General features: G+C 35.9%; 1 protein-coding gene and 1 long non-coding RNA gene across 4 annotated transcripts in view; both read right to left on the bottom strand.

Annotated features, from left to right (window-relative positions):
• Positions 1 to 14021, bottom strand: part of LOC141460170 (uncharacterized) — a 48006-nt gene extending 33985 nt beyond the window's left edge. Inside the window, exon 1 of the long non-coding RNA XR_012461759.1 lies at positions 12929 to 14021. This is a non-coding gene — a long non-coding RNA (uncharacterized lncRNA). The remainder of the gene's footprint in view (positions 1 to 12928) is intronic.
• Ten-a (Teneurin-a transmembrane protein) overlaps positions 1 to 20943 on the bottom strand; it is a 1628256-nt gene that overhangs the window by 560076 nt on the left and 1047237 nt on the right. The gene's annotated exons all lie outside the window — the stretch shown is intronic.

Below are 20943 nucleotides of genomic sequence, written 5' to 3'. Positions count from 1 at the left end.
TTTTAAGATCTCAAATTGGCTGTTCAGTAATTGATCTAGCCTTCTCCACGTTAATTTCGGTTTTTGTATTCGAACGAACTTTTAGATGAACATTGCGCAAAGTTCAAGAATTCTGAAATTCGAAATTTCTTTAAGGGGGTAACCAACCTTGCGCTGAGGAAAATCTGAGAATGAATCTTAGAAATAGGGAGATTTGCATTTTTTTCGGACAGTCAAGCGGCACTGAAGGCCCTTACTTCCTTCAGAACTATCTCTTTCCTGGTCTGGGAATGTAGAATGGCCCTAGAGCAACCGGCTCGGCACAATAAAATTCGGTTGGAATGGGTGCCGGGCCTTGTGAGGATTAAGGGGAATGAAATAGCTGATCAGTTGGCCAGGAATGGAGCTAGTACTCCTTTCATTGGCCCGGAACCAGTCCTGGGGATCACTAGGGGTGCAGTTCGTGAGGCTCTCAGAGATTGGATCTGGAGAGAACATGAAAGGTACTGGGTGATGCTTCCTGGGGTCAATTACAGCAAGAGGGTCATGCCCTTGTTGTGCAAACAAAGAACCAAAGTGACTCTATATTTTGGCAGAAATCAAATTGCTCTGATTACAGGCCTATTCACAGGGCAAGGAAGGTTCAGAAAGCACCTGCACAAGTTAGGGTTTATTAGCTCCGGAACCGTTGTGCAGATTGTGCCAGGAAGAGGAAGAAACGGCGTTGCAATCGAGAGACTGCGCTACGATATCTTTGGTACCTTGAGACCAAAGGAAAGGAGATTGTAGCGCAAAAAGAACTGGTAGGGAAAGCCCTCAACCTTTTTAGTTGGGGAGGTTTCATCTACTAGACCTAAAGGGGAAGGCACAATAAACCTCTGGTGGCTGCGGTGTCGTGGGGCACCGGTCCCGTTCCCCACGTGAAGGCTTAAACCAGCTATAAAAAGAAAAATAATGGAATTTTTAGATAGAAATCTAAATGAACGACGCCTCAAGTATTAATCATTACAGATTGTCAATAAAGCAGAGGTCAATCAAATCAAAAGCAATTTTAATTAAAATTTCAGAATTAAAATTGTTGATTCTCATTAAGCCCGTTGGTCGTAAATAATCGTATGTTTGAATCGATTTAACACTATCTTCGATTCCTAGCTAGAGTTCCTAGAAAACAAAGTCAATATTTTACGAGCTTGTTTGATTAAAAAAAATACAGCTTCCAATTAAAGACATGAATTAATTAATGCAAAAAGTGTAATTACTGTTTTTTTGTGACAAAAATTCTTTGATTTAAATGAAGTTTGGTTACAAACAAATTTCAATCAAGTCCCATATTTATTGAAGGTGGAAAAACATAATGTTATCACTAATTGTCAGCATTTGATTGCATTCTATTCAGAGGTGAATCATTAGATAAAAAGATATTTTTAAAATGAATATATCGTCACATTTGCTGCCCTTTTTAGCGGCTTTGAAAATTTAGTTAATTTTTTATGTAACATTCTACTAATTAGTAGATAAGTACTAATAATTAAGGATTCAAGATTGGCGAGGAATCGGTCAAATAAAAACAACAACCCGCTTTTTTGCCAAGACTGTGACAGTTGTTATATACGAGAGTCGTTTGAAAAGTCCGTGCAAAGTCAGAGAGGTAGCACTACTGGCGCGTATCGAGGTTATGTTTAGTTAGTAGCATCTCTTGGAAGAACACACACCAAGTTTCAGCCAGATCGGTCTATTTCTTTGTGTTTGGCATTCGTTTGAATCGAGGAAGTCGAGTGATTTTCAAAAAATGGACGAAAAAGAATTTCGTGTGTTGATTAAACACTACTTTATGAAAAGCAAAACGCCTCAGGAGACTAAAGAGAAGCTTGATAAACATTATGGTGACTCTGCACCTTCGATTAGAACAGTTTATAAGTGGTTTCAAAATTTTCGGAGTGGCCATATGGGCACAAGTAACGCTGAACGTTCTGGACGCCCTGTTGAGGTTACTACTCCAGAAATCAGTGATAAAATCCATGATATGGTGATGGATGACAGAAGAGTGAAGGTGCGTGAGATTGCTAGTGCTGTGGGCATCTTGAATGAACGGGTACATAATATTTTGCATCAACATTTGGACATGACAAAGCTATCCGCAAGATGGGTGCCGCGATTGCTCACGATTGACCAAAAACGAAATCGTGTGAAGTGTTGCAAGGACGGTTTGCAGCTGTTCCAAAAGAATCCGCAGGACTTTAAGCGTCGTTTCGTCACTGTGGATGAAACATGGATACATCACTACACTCCTGAGACCAAAGAACAATCTAAACAATTGGGCGAAGACCGTTCCTTCGGCCGGAAAGATTATGGCGACTGTCTTTTGGGATTCGCAAGGAATAATCCTCATCGACTATCTGGAAAAGGGTAAAACTTTTACAGGTGCATATTATTCATCGTTATTGGACCGTTTGAAAACCGAGCTGCAAGAAAAACGCCCACGATTGGCCCACAAAAAAGTCCTTTTCCATCACGACAACGCACCAGCTCACACCTCAGCAGTTGTGGTCGCAAAATTAATGGGAATAGGGTTCCAACTCGTTTCACATCCCCCCCTATTCTCCAGACTTGGCTCCCTCGGACTACTATTTGTTCCCCAATATGAAGAAATGGCTGGCGGGAAAAAGATTTTATTCAAACGAGGAGGTGAGTGCAGAAACGAATGGCTATTTTTCAGACTTGGACAAATCCTATTATTCGGAAGGGTTCAACAAACTAGAGCAGCGTTGGACGAAGTGTATAAGCCTAAAAGGAGACTATGTTGAAAAATAAAAAAGGTTTACCCCAAAAAATTAAGTAGTTTTTATTTTTGCACGGACTTTTCAAACGACCCTCGTAGGCCAGACAAGTCAGTATCTTTAGGCAAGGTTGTACCAGCATTAAAATGATTGTAAGACGAAATAAAACAATTCCACCGCGCTACTTAGACACCACATTGACAACAAACACAGCTTTGACTTTCAGAATGTGACAGCACTCGATAGGGGAAAAAACCAGTACAAGCGAAATTTTCTTGAAATGTGCCACATAGTGATTAATTTTATCATTAAAAAATAAATAGATATCCAAATTTTGTACATATAATTATTGCTGGGTTTTTAAAAATTTACTTCTAATCATCTGGTTCTTATGTAATTAGTTCATAAGGGCTTTTGGTTTTTCCGGTTTGTTTTTTGGATTAAAAGAAATTTCCCAATATCTATTTTATTTACTCTTTTGTCAAAATTGAACATTGTAATTAGTCTATTGTATCTGTCCCATTGTTTTAATGTAAGTCCCGCTATATCTGTATATACAGGGTGAACCAGTAAGTATTGTCCATAGGCCTACTGTGTGTAGTACATCTAAAGTGGAGTTCAATGACGTATTGGCCAACTTCATATTTTCCACTGTTCTTGGGTGACGTCACTCAAAAAAAAAAAAAATTTAGCCTATCTCTCTGAAATATTTGAGAAAATGTTAGGGAATATTTTAAACAAGTACTATTTTAATAAACAAAAATTCATATGTACTTACTCCAAATTACGATTTCACACACAACTACACTGTTGAAAAAGAAAAGCATGTGAATAAACCTTAAACTTTTATTTTTTTTAAGTGCTATTTGTGTCCTTAGACTTTCTTATTTTAAGACAATCTACTGTAAAAATTGACTACTGGCCCATCTAAAAGAGTTTTCAATGAATTAAACAACTTTATAACTAACACTTTTGAGTGCTCGTAAACACGGTTTCTTGTAAAACAAACGTAATTTCTCACACGAAGATAAAAGGAATACTGGAAAATGTTATACCGTTTGAAAGCCCATTAAACAAGGAAACTTTTATAAAAAGTGGCCAGCACCTAGGTCTGATAATGATCACATAAGGGCATAATGAGTTTTTCTTAAAAATTTCGATTACTTTTATTTTTCCAGCATCCGGAGGAAGATTGAGGCTGTTTGGAGAATAACTTATGCTTCGAAATGGTATCAATTTTTAGAAAATTTATCTGTCTTTCTAACCGAGTCATCAGAATCGAATTCGGACTAAAACTTTCTTGAGTAATAACATTTTTATTGGAAAAAAAGTAATGATTTTAGAAAAAAACTTTAAAGTGACGTCACTCAAGAACAGAGGAAAATATGAAGTTGGCCAATACGTCATTGAACTCCACTTTAGATGTACTACACACAGTAGGCCTATGGACAACACTTACTAGTTCACCCTGTATACCTGTTCTCCAGTTCTGGCTCTTAGTTTCTGTAACTCATCCAACCCGTGTAGCCATGTAAATTTTCAATAATTATAAAGAATTTATTGTATTTTATTTAAATATTACTGTTTTTTTACTGATTTTCTGCGTTACTGATTCTCTAAATTGTTTGTATTTTTGTATTTGTAATATCCAGGCCCTGAAGAAGACAATATATATTTGTTGAAACGTTGGCAAAAAGACGAGTTGTTGTTTTCATTTGACCAATTCCTCGCCAATCTTGAATCTTTAGTTCAATAATTTATGGTCACGAAACCTAGATATTCGTATCAATAATTACTATAAAAATAGTAATAACTACTAAATGAATTTTTAATAGTGAATTCATTTCATGATTACTAATCTAACTTTACATTTATTACATTCTAAGTTGGTTTGAAATTTGTTAACAGAACGATTGTGTTTGTTCATTTACTAGCGCTATTTCAGGACAATGGTGCTAGGAATATGTCTGTTACAGATGCTTTGCCCAAAGCGACTGGTTGAATTAATTTCTACCTGGTTACCGAAACCCATGGGTATTATGTTTGTAATCGTAACACTTTTCCTTTAGCAAGAAATATACTACTGACATATGTATTCATTCTCGCTGGAAATTCCATTCGTACATATTATTATACATCTTTCATGTAATAATGTAAGATAGACACAACTTATTCAAAAACCTTTTCTAACTTTCTGCTTGTCAGTTTCTATTAGCTTTTAATGAAAGTTACGATGATACACAGCACCATGCTTATATCTCTCTGGCTCTTTTCAACTCATAAAGCAATGCTCTCGCCTCTATTCCATCTCTCCGGATCATGATAATACTGAAGTCTCTTTATCACTTATTAACACTTAAATTCATCCTTATATTTTATGAGATGCAATTTTCGCCTAAGCAATTTACTATTTCTGAATTTATTTAAAGTAGATTTTTTTTTTTCAATTTTATTTCTCTTTTCAGCAGTTTGGAATAACCACTTCCTGAAATTTCAAAACCGTTCCTTCTTTAAGAAAAGGCTTTAAACCTCCTGAAAGTATAGTTCTACGCAGGCTTTCTCAGGAATCGAAGACTTCCATAAAGGCTATCGCCAATAGTCACCGATAGCCTTAGAGGCTCTCCATTCTTGACCATTTTTTTTTCGGCGCGCGTTGCCTTACACATAGGATTGGCCTAGGTAGAAGGAGACGAAGTCTAGAATAATCGTTCTTCCTCATCCTTACAGCCGATATTAATCTTTCCTAGTTGTTCTGATGATGTCTCCTTTTGTCCACCTAAACAGTTGTAGGATAAGTACTCATTTCGTCTGCAATAGGCCAACACATAGGAGCAGTATTCCGGAAGACATCACGAGGAGGTTGAGATCAGATTTGGTGATGTGACAATATAATCTCATAAACTTTACAGTAAAACCTACCCTAAATGTTACAAACAATTATAAATCTAAATATGTATAATAAATACATATATATACTTTTTTTTAAACGCTCTTTATCTAATTTACAACAGCCTATTGGCAAAAAGTAAATCAGATTGCTTACAAAAATGGCTTGTAAGATTTGAATGAGGGCCATCCAACGATAACCATCATGAGTCGACTGACACAGGATGCCGTTGAAGTGAATTCGAAGGATGCCCTTTTTCTATCATGCGATCAGGTGATCACGAGGCCATCGACGTTTCAGTCTACGGCGAAGATTTGAGGAAAGAGTAGACTGCGGCAGGTTGTTTATTAGCTGGTTGATGACGGGACAGTTTGGAATGAAATTTGGGGTAACGGGATATGGCTAGTTTTTAAGAAGAAAAGGGATTTTTAGGTCAGTCTGGATTGTTTGATTGCTAACGTAGAAAGGTTGTGTTAACGATGGTGCCTAGGATTTACGATTGAAGAGATTGGATGTGGTTAAGATTGGAACGCTTTGCAGTACCTCACAGTTCAAGACCCTATGTCCCAGATTGGGGCTAGTAGAGGCTGTGTAGAGTTTCTTTTTGTTCCTAAAAGACAATTTGGAGCGTTTGTCGAGAAAACTTTTGGTCATTCGCTTAACGTATTCGCTTGAGTCGGGTATGGGGGTTCCACGTCAGGCGTTTGTCGCGAGGTAAAGTCCAAGATAAAGCATTTTATCTGCCGGAGGAATAGGTACATGGTTCAGATAAATAGGCAGGAGTACCTTGCGATTGAGGTTAAAGGTTATGTAGTGAGATTTAGACTCGTTGACCTGTATTCTCCATTTGCGAAACCAAAATGTATATGTGTAGTAGTTCAAAGATAAAGAAAATTCTTTGAAGTAGACTCAAAACTAAAAATTCTGAAATAGGAATTTAGTTTAAAACCTAATCACATCTAAAATAAAAATATATAAGAAGTCATTCAAGCAAACGCTTCAAAATTATTTCATTAATGAGAAATTATGAAAGAAACTCGACCTTTAACAGATTCTCATAAAAACGTCCCCTAATTTAGGTTCAGTTTCCTAAAAACCGTATTTTACTATTTATAACAATAATATTATTGGCTTGCTTTTAGCATAAAAGTATTACTGAACCTGCAGTTATTAGTTTCTGTTATTTAAAAACATTTCAGTTGCAAAAGTTTCATCAAAGGAGGCTAGCTTTAATGGCTAGTTGCGTGTTAAACGAACATAAGGGTTTCGAATACTCAAAGTAATTACCCAGTTGATAACATTTACGATTCATATATAGTGCATTTATTTTTATCAATTTTTTTTGTTATTTTATTTTGCAGCCATTCACTTTTTTATCTGCACTTTAATGCGAGTTTGAAATTTCTTTTTAAAATGGAATGTTTATGTTTATTTAAATGGAACGGGTGTTGGTCTAGTGGTTTATGAAGCGCAGGTTTCTAAATAGGAGATCCTCATTCCAAACTGCTGAATATAATAACAATAATAATTAATAATAATAATTTTATGCTTTAAATAAATTAAGAAATACTAAATAACTTCGTCGAGAATGTACCTCATTCGAGGTAAAATATAAGGATGAATTAAGGTGTACATAAATGTTTTTTTAAAATCAGAAATTTCAAATTTAGTGGAGAGGGGCACCTTTGAACAGTTTTAATTTCTCGACAAATACATAAAACATTTATGATTGGTAATTTTCTCCATATGTTGTGGTAGACCTGTTGTATAATTGACAGAGTTTCCATTCGTTTTCATTGTTTGGTAAAGTCAGAATTGAGGAATGTTATATTTTGTAAGGTGGAAGTAAAATTTTTGTTGCAGCTTTAGAAGTGTATTGAGAAGATTGTAGTGGACAAGGTGTAAGTATTGTTAGTCCATATTAACATTTGGAATTCGCATTTTTAAATCTAGTATTTACAAAAGTCTATTTGGTTGCAAAAACTGTTGGATATTACATTTTATTTTATGGAAGGAGAGGGGGCTCATTTCAACATCACAATTAAAATGTGCCGCCCTACCGACCTGCAAGTTTGTGACTTTTTTTTTGTTTAATCGCAGAGAAGGGGAAAGTGGGTCCGAACCTACATTAAGAAGCGCAACAAACCGAATATTTTGTTCAAAACTTCCTAAACCCATCAATTCGGGTGCAACATCCCGAACTGAGTCATTCTTGATTTTTTGGACTAGATTTCAGTGGTTTAAAAGAGATAGTAATGTAGTAGTGAGAGAAATAACTGATAGAAGGTAGATTCAGAGTAAGGTAATATCATTTCTTTCTATTTTATATTGTGTTCAAAGCTACCCCACCAGTGGGGCAGATATTAACATTTGGCACAAAACGTTTAAATTAAAAAAATGTAGATATGCATGTAAAGTACCAACTGTTTATTGATAAAGATCTGTTAAGAAGACTTGAAAGTTAAACAAAATAAGAAGGTTCAATAATACGAAACCCTTACTTACTGATTGGAACAGATTGGATAGGCGAAAGCATTTCTTTTTTGAATTGAAAAGAGCACCAGAAATTTAAGCGCGGTGCTGTATATTTGTAATTAATTTAAATGCAAACGATGCATAAATAGAATGAGCAAAAGCAATGAAATCATTTGAAAACTTTCGTCAAAGATGACCAAAAAAAGAATTGTTGGAATGTTGAATAAGTCAAGAATTATACCCAAAAAAGGGGATAGAAATATAGAGTAGAAAGAGAATGGTTCAATTTGTAAACAACTCTTATTACGTAAAAATTAAATTCGGTATTTTTGCCCTGTGCTTTTGAATGTTGTCTCAGGTGTAACATCAGTGCGGTTAGAAGACGTGAAACAAAGAAACAGCTTAAAATCCTAAAGCTTTAATTTTTGTAATTATGTTTGAGCTAAAATGAGGGGAGAAGCAATACATTAATGAGCGTTATCTTGGGACAGTTTACCTTTAGGGTGTTTACACAGAAATCGGAGCGATGAACGGTTTCATTATTCATCGATTCTGACGTGCCCCAACCTTTTTGCTTCACAAGGAGAAAGGCCGGTAATAATTGTTTAGCCAGTGTATAAAAGTAACGTAAAAGGTGGCGTAGCAGAGTCGTTAGAGTGTTGGGGAAACGCTCATGAGAACAGTAATTTATTTATCGTATTAAAATTATCGTCAAAACGAAGAAGTAGAAGTAAGAGTTGACGGCTAGGTCTAAAAGATGACGTAACTGGGTTTGGCAAAGCAGTCAAAGTAGGGGGGGTGTTTGCTGTTGTGAGATGAAACAGGGAAGATGGTGTGGTAAGTAATAAGATACACACGAGCACCCAATCTCTCTGTCTCTAGAAAGGAGAAGAAGGAATCCAAAGCTCCCTCTGGCCTCCTGTTTGCGGCGGCAAAGCGCCACGAATTGGGGGCAGACAAGGGTGGACTCATTAAAAAGCATTTGGGAGCGGAGGGTGTATAAGAAAGTGGAGGCGGTTCTTTTGAACCCCAAGCCCTTCTCCTTTTGGTCTTCTAACCTTCATCTTGGTACCCGTCCTGAGAGCGCACAAGCAAGCAGCCTAGGCTCTTCACTAAGCCTCCACAACGTTTAGAGAGCGGCTGTCTCCCCCTTAGTCACTCCCGTTGATGCTGCCGTTTCTCTCCTCTCTACTCAAAGGGGCTCTTTACCCAAAGAACCTTATCTAAAACCCTTTTATAACTTTATCTTCTTCTAGTCCTCTCTTATGCCAGCATCCTCTTTTTTCTTTTCCATAGACTTTCCGCCTTACATTTCTATGTAATACTAAAACGGAAGATGTTCAGGATATTATGTTGGATTATAAGCATATATGGTAAAGTTCAATTTTATTTAAGTTCCAAACAAAGAACGCCATTGCAATTTATTCTCAAATACAACTAATACTGACATTTAAGTTTAAACGCTTGCTTAACATATCCTACGAGTATATCTATGACCATTGTTATTCTGCGAGAACATATATATTACGTTTTAATCTGTTTTCTTTACTCATAGCTATTTATTTGCACCAATAGCATTTATTTATTTATTAAAAGTAAAGCGGGCTTAACGTCCAACTACCAATTAGGTGTCGTGGACGGAGGCGACTAGCAAACATACTTTACTGTAAATTTCTCTTATAAACTATTAAATAAAATCCAAGGCTGAAGACCGGGAATCGAACCCAGTACCACAATATATATTAGCTTTACAGGTCTCGCCTCTAACTACCCGGCTACAGTGGCGCCTGAATCTAAACTTATTTACAATACCATTTTAAAACCTACCTGGATGTATGGGATTGAACTTTCAATTTAACCATCCTCAAGAGATCTTGAAACGTGCACTAGCTGCTGTCCAATGTGCCTTCATAATCGACGATCGAACACAATCTATGCCTATACAGTCCGTTGTCGACGTAGAAGCGATTTCATCATCCACTTGCATAATTTCAACCGCCCCAGCTGCAGATGTACTGACATTCTTTTACGTTCCCGGCACAGCTTGACTCGGTCATATGGTGTTTTATTATTAACATTCGATTGTTCTTGAGAAGCCCTTTCCAACCGTATACGATCTCTGTATTTGGTTTTGGCTTTTCGACGCGTATAGGCCGACATTTTTTATTTTTGATAATATTTTTTTATTCTAATACCTTATTACATTCACTGTCACTATTTTACACTAATGTTTTATATACAATCGATAGATTGTGACGACAGCTGACGATTAAAACTTAAACGAACATCTTAGCTTCTCCGAGTGAAAAGTTATACTAATTGCAAATCTCGATACGCAGCAAAATGATCTCAAAATGGCGGCGCTTCCCCCCTCCACCGCGCGCGATGCGTCACAGTCCTCGCTTATCTTAATGAATTCTTTGATCCTTTAGCTATCCAGTGGTCTAATTTAATTTTGGATGTAGACGATAGATTCGAAAATATAATGCCAAACTGTATTCCCCGATTTTGTTATCATTAGGTTTTTTTGGATTGCCTACATATGATAGCAAATTTAAAGACGTATTCACGTCAAAAGAAAATTTATAGATATACATCTAAATAAAAGATGAGCTGGGAAAAAATAGTATCTTCAAAATGTTAGTTATTTAATTAAGTTTTAGCTTCCAGCAATTTTCGGTTTTGAGATATTTTGTATCTACACACATATATAAGGACATTTTCAAAGTACTACTCTTTCTACTTCAGCAGATCTCAAAAGGGTTATTTTCGATAAAAAAACTAACTAAAAACGTTTTTCATTAAAGCAATATTTTCTTCACTTAGTTAAGAAAAAGTATAAATTTCCAGAAATGAAAATACTATTTTATCATATCGAAATAATTTTAAAAAATAATGAGATTGTAAACAATTTCAAACGTGTCTAGTGATAAAACTTCAGTCTTCGTTTGAATAAAAACTTATTTAAGAAATGGGTGACTGAATGAAATGATTTTCTGTTTGACTTTAAAAGTAGAAAAGAATCTAGGACATCCTTTTAAAAGCATTGATTTTTTTAAGTGCTTTTTTGCATTTCTTTAAAAAAGTTACTTTAAGAAAGATACATTCATATTGTTTGCTCGCAGCAATAAAACCAAAATTATTATTCGCTGGTACTTGAAGAAAAAATATTTATGTCAATGACCAATATTCTTGTCCAAGTAATACAATGTTCTATCATTCTTTCTACAGATAATACCAGAAACCGGAAAAGATACGAGTGCAGTTATAAAAATAGTAAATTTTGACGTAACAAATCTGTTCTCCCAAAAAAAGAGGGAAGACACAATGCGAAGAAGTAAGTGTCCACACTCTTTAGCGGTTGGCCAAAAGCCAGAGCTGTGCTCATTAAAGTAATAGTTTGGTTCTGGTGGAGATATTTTGAGGCCAATTGTCTGGACTGCAAGATGATAATTTTCACTCTTCGATTTTTCAATACTTTCCGTTTAAAAGGAGCATAATGGAAATCGCTGTTGTCTAGCTTCATTTGGTGGGGAAAAACCCGACGAAAAACTCTAGAGGAAACCATATCGCTGAGGATGGAACATGATAGAAGATGGCCCTTAATAATTTTTTTTTTACTTTATTTTCACAACTGCAGATTACTTCTGCAATAAGTGAAGCTGATACAACATGATGTATAGTATAAACATGAGTAACGTGAGAGAAGAATTCAACCCATTGGTGGAACTCCCAAAGAGATACAGTACACTATTGTCGACTGGCACTTACTTCATCGAGAAGATCACGTGGCCACCTGCGGTTCAACCGTCTTGGAATATTTCCAGGCAATGCCAGTATGTTGAGATACTAATGGATTAGGATTTGAGGTGATTGATGTGTGGAATTGAATGTAACGGGATCTTGCAGCTTCAGAAACAAAGGGGAATAACGAAATCTTGGTGCAAGGTAGAGTTAGATGCAAAGTAAGGAGCATTAGCGATTCTAAGGAGTGTTTTTTGACTGGAAGGATTGGATTCTGTAGATATTGGAAGCTTTGGCTGAGCCCCAAAGTTTCAGGCAGGTTACATTCCGTAAGTCCAGGCAGGTTTCAGTATCATAGTGTAGATAAGTCGTTTATTGTTTAGTGAAAGTCTAGATCGTTTGTCGAGAAGTCTAAGAGAAGTCCGAATCGTCTGTTTAGATTCTTTCCGGTTTAGTCTAATATGAGGTTTCCAGGTTAGACATTTAGTCCTAGGTACTTAACACATTCTGTTAAAGAACAAAGAGACAGAGTTAGAAACAAAGTAAGGAACATTAGCGATTCTACGGAGTGTTTTTGACTGGAAGGATTGGATTCTGTAGATATTGGAAGCTTTGGCTGAGCCCCAAAGTTCAATTCCGTAAGTCCAGACAGGTTTCAGTATCGTTGTATAGATAAATCGTTTATTGTTTAGTGAAAGTGTAAGGAGGCTGGCCGCCCTTGACGCTCGCGCCCGTTGAGGGAACAGGAAGTGGTCACTCACTTACAACTCAAGATAATTTCATTATTTATTAAACTAGAAAAACAAGAACAAATTATCAACAAACACCCAAAGTAAATTATATCCTAAGCTTCATCCCTTACATAAACCAACCCAGTTGAATATACTATACAATTCTCTATCTAACCTCGCTTCTAACACATTCTAATAAGTACCTCAACAAATCAATAAGTTATAATTTCCATTCATACACATACCGTAATCAATTCAGTCCTCGCAACCACTGAGTCGACCACTCTGGGGCTCAACAATTACCGCAATTACAGTTCTACTGGGCTACAACTTACCAGCCACCAGCCAGCCGACGAACCCCTACAACAGCATGGGTCTTCCTTCCGCCGAAACCACTGAGCTCCCCTACAAGACCACTGGCTCCTCCGCAAGGCGGCTGGCTCCTCCGCTGGACAACTGGCTCCTCCGCAAACAGTGAGACCCTGGCCAGCCAGTAGCCCAGTTTTATATACGATACGGTGTCGACTCTGCGGTTCCCACACCTTTAGTCCGCTGATCCATACCTTTAATCCGCTGACTCACACCTTTAATTCGGTGACCCACTTAGTAATTTAATTATTAATTTTCCTTCTTGAGAAAAGCTTATTCAACTTTTCCCAATTCACACATCCCAAAACAACTTAATTCTTCTTACATACTTGTCTAATGCTAACTATAAAATAAAGTAATAAAGCCGACATACAAAACTAACCCCGAAAATTAAATGTCTAAATTAATGCTCTTTCTGATGAAAGCTGGACCCTTACAGAAAGTATTCGATCGTTTGTCAATTAATAAATTTAAAAAAATAATAATAAGAGAAATAAAACAAAAACCATCTTACGATTTAGGTAGCCGAGTAATACGTCCGACGTTAAAGGTGTTAGTGTTAGGATGCAGTGGAAGATCAGCTGTTTTAAAATGATCTGAAAAGTCAGAATATACCTCAATCTTTACAGCCTGAACTTTGATATAATATTGAGCTTATAAATAAGGGGCTTATGTTGAAGGGTTCATGCTCTATCAAAAATTTTGTAGCAAAAAATGGTAATTTTATATTACTGCTCCTATTTTCAAGAATGTAATTATTATTAGATATTTATTTAATTTACTAGATTACTGTAAGAGTTTCACTTAGTTTCCGTGAAACAAGGTTAACATCTCAGTTCCACTTAGGAAATTTTGGTAAGCCGTAGAACAAGCAGGTATATGTGAATACCTAATGCATGCCATAAGAAGTTGGTACGTAGGATGCCAGGCCTTTAGAAAATAAGTAAGTTATGTCACTCCAAAGTTCTTTGTAACCAAAGGCCTCCAACAAGAATGCCTTAAACCCTAATACTTTTGGATTTGTTATGGAATTTTGCTTTAAAGGAAGGAAAGAGGGAAATGCCGATGTATGAGAGTAAGTTTTGGGAAATTATGTTCAGTGAATGTTTCAATGTGTGACGAAGAAGCAGTAAAGCTTATTCAGTAATGAAAGAATGAATATATCGTCTAATGTGATTAGCAAATCAAAGATCCCTAAAGAATGGCGTTAAAATATTTTGGGGTTAGGCTTTCAGAGAAGACTCTACAAATGAAGATACGGGGGATGAAAGAAACCCAAGGTAAAAGTTAGATTCCTAAATTTGCAACAAAGAAGTTTGTCCACAAACGTTGAAAGGAAGAATTCTTTTATTTTAATTATTCCTTTCTGTTAAGTGTCAATTTTGCACCAACAATCCCAAATTTGGCACAAAAAATTAGAAGACATATGAATGAATGTCTGAAGGAGAAATTATGGACACTCCTGTTTCCAAAGAGTGCCAAAAAAAAAAATATTGAAATTTTGAAGTCAGGTGATAAAAGAAAACATTCTCAAAGAATTTATTAGCTGACTACATCAGTGGTGGGGGTGCCGCATGAGTCCAACTACTTCATCAAAAAATGAACAGGCGGAGACCAAGGAAAAGATGGATGGAAGACGTACGAGAGGAAATGACCTTAAAAGGATTGCTGGAAGGAAATTGGAACGATAGAAACGTAGAAGAAACAGTATTTTACGAATGGCAATCGTAGAATGAAATGATTTTATATTGATTCAAGTTAAATATAATAATAATAATAGCACTAGTGAGTGAAAAGATTAGCTATACGGTTAACGTATTGGATTCCCACGCAGAGATCCTGGGATCGAATCCAGGTCTGTGATCCTGCTGGTCCCTTAGTTTTTTTTTTTTTTTCTTCCTAAGCGCTTCTTACAAGCTCACTGTCTATAATAAGGATAGTGTTGTTTTGTAACGAGATAACACTGTTCTTAGGCAGGTAGTGCACTGTAAAAATTAACAACCTCAGCTGTTGAAGCGCCGTAAATCTTAAAAAAAAGAAAAGCGCTAGTGATGCTTGAAGGCTCTAGAACTGTTCCTAAAATCGATATCAAATTTGTGATAGTATCGATTTTGGCTTGGAGCCTAAACCTGAATAGCTATTTTCGATTACATTAAAACACAAAAAGGAAATTATTTCCTTTTTAAATCCTTTTTTCCAGATTTTTATTTTTAAACTTGTTCATCCAAACGGATACAGAGAATGTTGAGAGCAGATAGGAGGAGATTCATCAGGAATACTTGGAACTTACTATCCCTTTAGGGACGATAGTAAATCAAGAGAAACTTGGCGACACGCACCGCGGCCACCAAAACCCTCATACTCTTCACCAACCCTTGGTAATGAGTTATCGATTTTTGTCTTCTGCATAACAGCCCATCCGTTTCAAACTTTGTCCTCTGTATATATACTCTTGGTGAACAAAACAAATCGTTCCCTACTAGTGTGCATTAGCCGTCTAACAAGTTAGATTTAAGAAATCTTAACCAAAACTTGACCAACTTTGTTGTTTTTTTCTTTATAATACAGAAAAGTTTTCTAACTATATTTTTGTAAATTTAGATTAGTAAACTCGCCAGTCAAATCTACACAGTCAATACAATCCTCTGATCAACAACATGTCGACTACAAGTACTTCCTTTAAATCCACAACGCAGACTAAAGCGGCGTTGGCCACGCGACCACCTCAACGCCGTTCTCCTAGGATGGTTGCTGCGTACGCTTGCCAACCTGGGCGAACTAACGTTGCTTCCATCACTGGATGGTCGTCGTTCAATGCACTCACAAACAGGTGTACATGCATGTAAATGCATATAAATACGTGTATGTGCATTTGCCCAATTTCCTTACCCTCATCTCTTTAGCTTGTTGTAAAATTAATAAAAATTAAGTTTTTACTTATAAAGAGAAAAAAAGCACATATTCTAAATTTATTCAACAAACGAGACCTCAGTGATGATCTTGAATATAACCAAAACTATAAATTGTATTCCCTAATTTAGTATATATTAATTTAAATATTTCTCTCCTCCACTTTAGAGCGCAGGATATTCTAGTTTATTGTAACCGTTTTCCTTTTATCCCTTTTCTAAATTCAACTCGTATGTAGTGCGGTAAAACTTTTTAAAACTAAACCTTCCCACATTTCTAGGGTAATCCCTTAAGGGACAGTACTTTACAACCTTCATTCTCTGCACGTTTTTTTTTTTGAAGAAGACAATATATTTGGCCAGAAATGTTATAAAGACAAAACACATGTTTTGTTTACAAAGAAACCTATTAAATCTTACAAAATAAATTGCATTTCTCGCCAAAATATACTCGTATATATATATACAGGGAGGCGCCACGGTAGCCGAGCGGTTAGAGGCGAGATCTGAAAAGCTAAAATGCATTGTGGTACTGGGTTCGATTCCCGGTCTTAGGCCTTGGATTTTATTTAATAATTAATAAAAGAAATCTACAGTAAAGTATGTTTGCTAGTCGCCTCCGTCCACCGACACCTAATTTGGTAGTTGGACGTAAAGCCCGCCTGAAAAAATAGGCGATTACTTTACTTTTTACTTTATATATACAGGGTGTCCCAAGCTATATGGATAACGACTTTTTCTCGGAAACTAAGATAGCTAGAAAAAAACTAAAAAATACGTGTTCCTTTAGTTTTTTGTAAGGAATCCAAATTTACTTTGTAAATTTTTTTCGGTGCTTTCAGAAGCGAGATACAGGCACCAACTTCATTTTTTTAAATGGGAAGGTGCGGTTTTTACTTCAGGAATAGATTCCTCTATTTTTTTTAAAGAAAAATTTACTTGAACGGTTTTTTACTGTGAGCGATATTTTAGAAGTTATGAATGAAAACATGATTCTTATAAGAAATGTCAAAATGATAATATTACAACGGTTTTTTGATTGAATAAGAAGAAAAGTACTATTTTATTATAAATTTTACTCCTCATAAATATTACAGATCATGTTCGAAATGGCCTCCACCACTAGAGATGCATAGACATGCACTTTCCTGCCAATTGCCCCTTACTGCCAAAGAAATAGATTCGGCTTTAACCGACTTACACGTATCTATTATTCTCTGCTTTAGTTCATCTACAATTGCAATTCCGGCTTGATTCTGGTACACCTAGATTTAGAAATGCTTTTAGGTAAGCAGAAATAAGTCTCTTTACATGCCTGATGGTGTTACATCGATACGGAGGGCGATTCAGTGACACCTCTCTTTCTTTCCTTATTTCTGCTTACCTAAAAGCATTTCTAAATCTAGGTGTACCAGAATCAAGCCGGAATTGCAATTGTAGATGAACTAAAGCAGAGAATAATAGATACGTGTAAGTCGGTTAAAGCCGAATCTATTTCTTTGGCAGTAAGGGGCAATTGGCAGGAAAGTGCATGTCTATGCATCTCTAGTGGTGGAGGCCATTTCGAACATGATCTGTAATATTTATGAGGAGTAAAATTTATAATAAAATAGTACTTTTCTTCTTATTCAATCAAAAAACCGTTGTAATATCATTTTGACATTTCTTATAAGAATCATGTTTTCATTCATAACTTCTAAAATATCGCTCACAGTAAAAAACCGTTCAAGTAAATTTTTCTTTAAAAAAATAGAGGAATCTATTTCTGAAGTAAAAACCGCACCTTCTCATTTGAAAAAATGAAGTTGGTGCCTGTATCTCGCTTCTGAAAGCACCGAAAAAAATTTACAAAGTAAATTTGGATTCCTAACAAAAAACTAAGGGAACACGTATTTTTTAGTTTTTTTCTAGCTATCTTAGTTTCCGAGAAAAAGTCGTTGTCCATATAGCTTGGGACACCCTGTATATATTTTGTACACAGTTTTTGTACAGTGTACACAATTATTTCACATTAACCATTTTTAATTATAAATGATTTATAATTAACAAATTCATAATTTCTATTTTAATTCCAAGTGCTATTCGAAGGACTAGATACTATAAATACAAGAATGATCTATTTAACTTTCTTTCAGAAGGGTCCGAAAAAATAAATTTTTATGGTGGGTTTCTTGGTTTAGTTCCTATGTTGCGCCATTTTGAACAATACTGAGTGAATTATTTGGGCTTAGAGGAACTTGCACAGAAGATGAGATCTAAATGCTTCACTCTCTGTGGTCACACTGCACACAATTATTGGCGTCAAGGTAGCCGAGTGGTTAGAGGCGAGGCCTACAAAGCTAATTTGTATTGTGGTACTGGGTTCGAATCCCGGTCTTAGGCCTTGGATTTTATTTAATGGTTAATAAAAGAAATTTACTGTAAAGTACTTATGCTTGACGTATGTCCAAAATACCTAATTTGGTAGATAACTTAGGCAGGATTTACAGGAAACAATACTGTAGTATTTGGGTATTTTACCGTTCTAATTGGGAACTATGTCGGTTTCCCTTGTATGCAACTCAACTGCTTGTAGAGATTCACAAAGATGTGATTCCCCTCTTGTTGTAAAACATCGCCGCCGAAATGATACGAGTAAAACGATCAGAAATATATGCACACATTATCGGCTGCAAATGCTCGATTGAATTGTCAAGTAAATCTTTCTCCACGCAAGAATCAATTCTGGTGTGTTGCTAGAGCAAACTATTAGGGAACTCCTAAAGAAGACCTGCTCGGGTCGAGATCTATAAAAGTATGTGATGCATGTTGCGAATGGATTAAACCATGTTAAAAGCGAAATAGAATTTGGTAGAAGGTCGCAAAATAATCATAATTTAGAGTTCAGAGAAATTCTGAAGAAGTTAGAGGAGTTTTCTGCAAATATTGAAGAATTCTTTATGAAGGTAACCGATACTAGTATGTCGTGGAGATCTGAGAAATTCGTTCGGAATTGTTCGAAGTTTCTTGATGTTATTCTAACAGGACAAGCTGCAGTAGAGCTGACTAAGGGTGCGTTCCACTAAGCGCTCACAACGATCAAAATATACCTTCAGCCGTTCCACATGACGACCGCGGTCGTAGTGGTCGTGGCGAAAACGAAAAATAATCACTAATGACGTCATTATTTTCGCTCACGCGAAGCTCACACCGCCCCACCTTAAGAGCTGGGTCAAAATGGGCGTTCAGAAATTTGGCGCAATTTTTAAAAGAAAAGATGGCGACCGAAAAAAATTATATCAGGTAAATGAAAGTATTATCTCATGTAAATAATTGAATGTGTTTCTCAAAAGTCTAAACATAATAATAAAATGGAAAATTACTTATCCCTTTACATACTAAATCACTGAATAACGTCCAATTACACTTTGATAGTTAATAATACGTGGCCTAAGTTTTCGCTTTTCACCATTGCGATTTTGTAAAATTGCATTCCACTCTTCATCGGAACTAGATGAAGAACTTTCTAAAGCATTATTACGTTGCATTAATAAATATCCTACTGTTATACTATAAATACTCCACGAAAATGTAATATAAAAATTGAATTATATATGTATTTTTAATATACCTAAGTCAACTTTACCAATAATTAATGAAGTTTATTATAACTGCCTATAAACGGGGTTAAAATTAAGAAACAACATCTTCAAGCTTCTGACTTATTTTCGAGGTCGCCATTTGTAATGTTTACATGAACGGTTAAAACGCCTCGTAGTCCATTCCACTTCGAGTTTTCGATTGTAACGTTCGCAAGCAAGTGGAACGGGCAAAACCGCGGTCGTGAGCGTGATCGTTGTGAACGTTTAGTGGAACGCACCCTAAGAGAGCCCTGATGACCACTTCGTAGTGAAGAATTAGTTTTGGTACGCTCATACTCCAGTCGCGAGGCAAGAATAAACTGCTTGCTGTTTGATTATTAGAAGGTAATATCATTGTTATAATTCCATGAGAAACTTTCAAATTAAAACGAAAAAAACACTTGAAATCAATAAAAACAAAGATATTGTAAGGTGAAATAGTGAAATACATTATTGACAATACTCACAACATTGACGTCAAGCAATACAAGCTAACACGAACTATATTTTGGCACAATCTTAATAGATCGACACGGCCAACTTTCGTGATTACTACGCAATTTGGACGTAGGATAAATTGAAATTATCACTTAGGTGGGTAGGCCGAACTAAGCAACAATGATCGCGTGTAGAAGGACCCTTTTTCCCTTCAATGGTTATATTATGTCCATTCAACCCAACCTGGGAACTGTACTATATACATAGTCTTACAAAATAGGTACTAAATTCCCTTAACTTCTTGTTTTTTTTGTCCTATTTTACTTACTACTTCCTAAACATCTATTAAAACCTGAATAATTTAATATTCATGAATACGTTAATTTACTTCTTATATATTTCATGTTTTCACTTTCTTTTTTCTTTTTAAATTTCCCTAGATTAAGTTTTAATTACTTTCCTTCTTCATTATTAATAACAAAATGTTATTTGCCCCTTTTTGAACCCTTACTTTGCCACTGGCTATATTTTTCTTTAAAAATAATGAAACGATATTATCGCATTGTTTTCATCAAAAAGTTGGGCATTATTTCAATTAAATTCAGTGAAATGGTTATTTAAAAAAAATTATATGATTGGTACCAAATGAGCCAAACTAAAATCATTTTTTTTTTTTTTAACCTTTATTTAGATTTTTACAACTGCACAGAAATCAATGCAATAAGTAAAACAGATGGTCGATAATAGAGTGTGCTGATAGGCTAGGCCAACAAGCACACATTGACATGACTAACACGAACGACGGCCATCCAGCGATAGCAGTCGTAATATGCCATAATAGCAGGAGAACCACGACTGTCACACTAGACAGCCGACGCTACATTCGCAGATGGTCGCGAGGCCACCGACGCCTCAACCGTCGTGGAGGATTAGTTGGAAGAGTGGAGGTTGAGAGGGCTTGGACTAAAGGATTCATGTGAGATGATAGTTGGGAATGGAATTTTATGTTACGGG

Source organism: Rhodnius prolixus, unplaced genomic scaffold (genome assembly GCF_049639745.1).
Source record: "Rhodnius prolixus isolate KJV_2025 unplaced genomic scaffold, Rpr scaffold_6, whole genome shotgun sequence".
Lineage (NCBI taxonomy): Eukaryota > Metazoa > Arthropoda > Insecta > Hemiptera > Reduviidae > Rhodnius > Rhodnius prolixus.
This window is presented reverse-complemented; position numbering and strand designations above follow the sequence as displayed.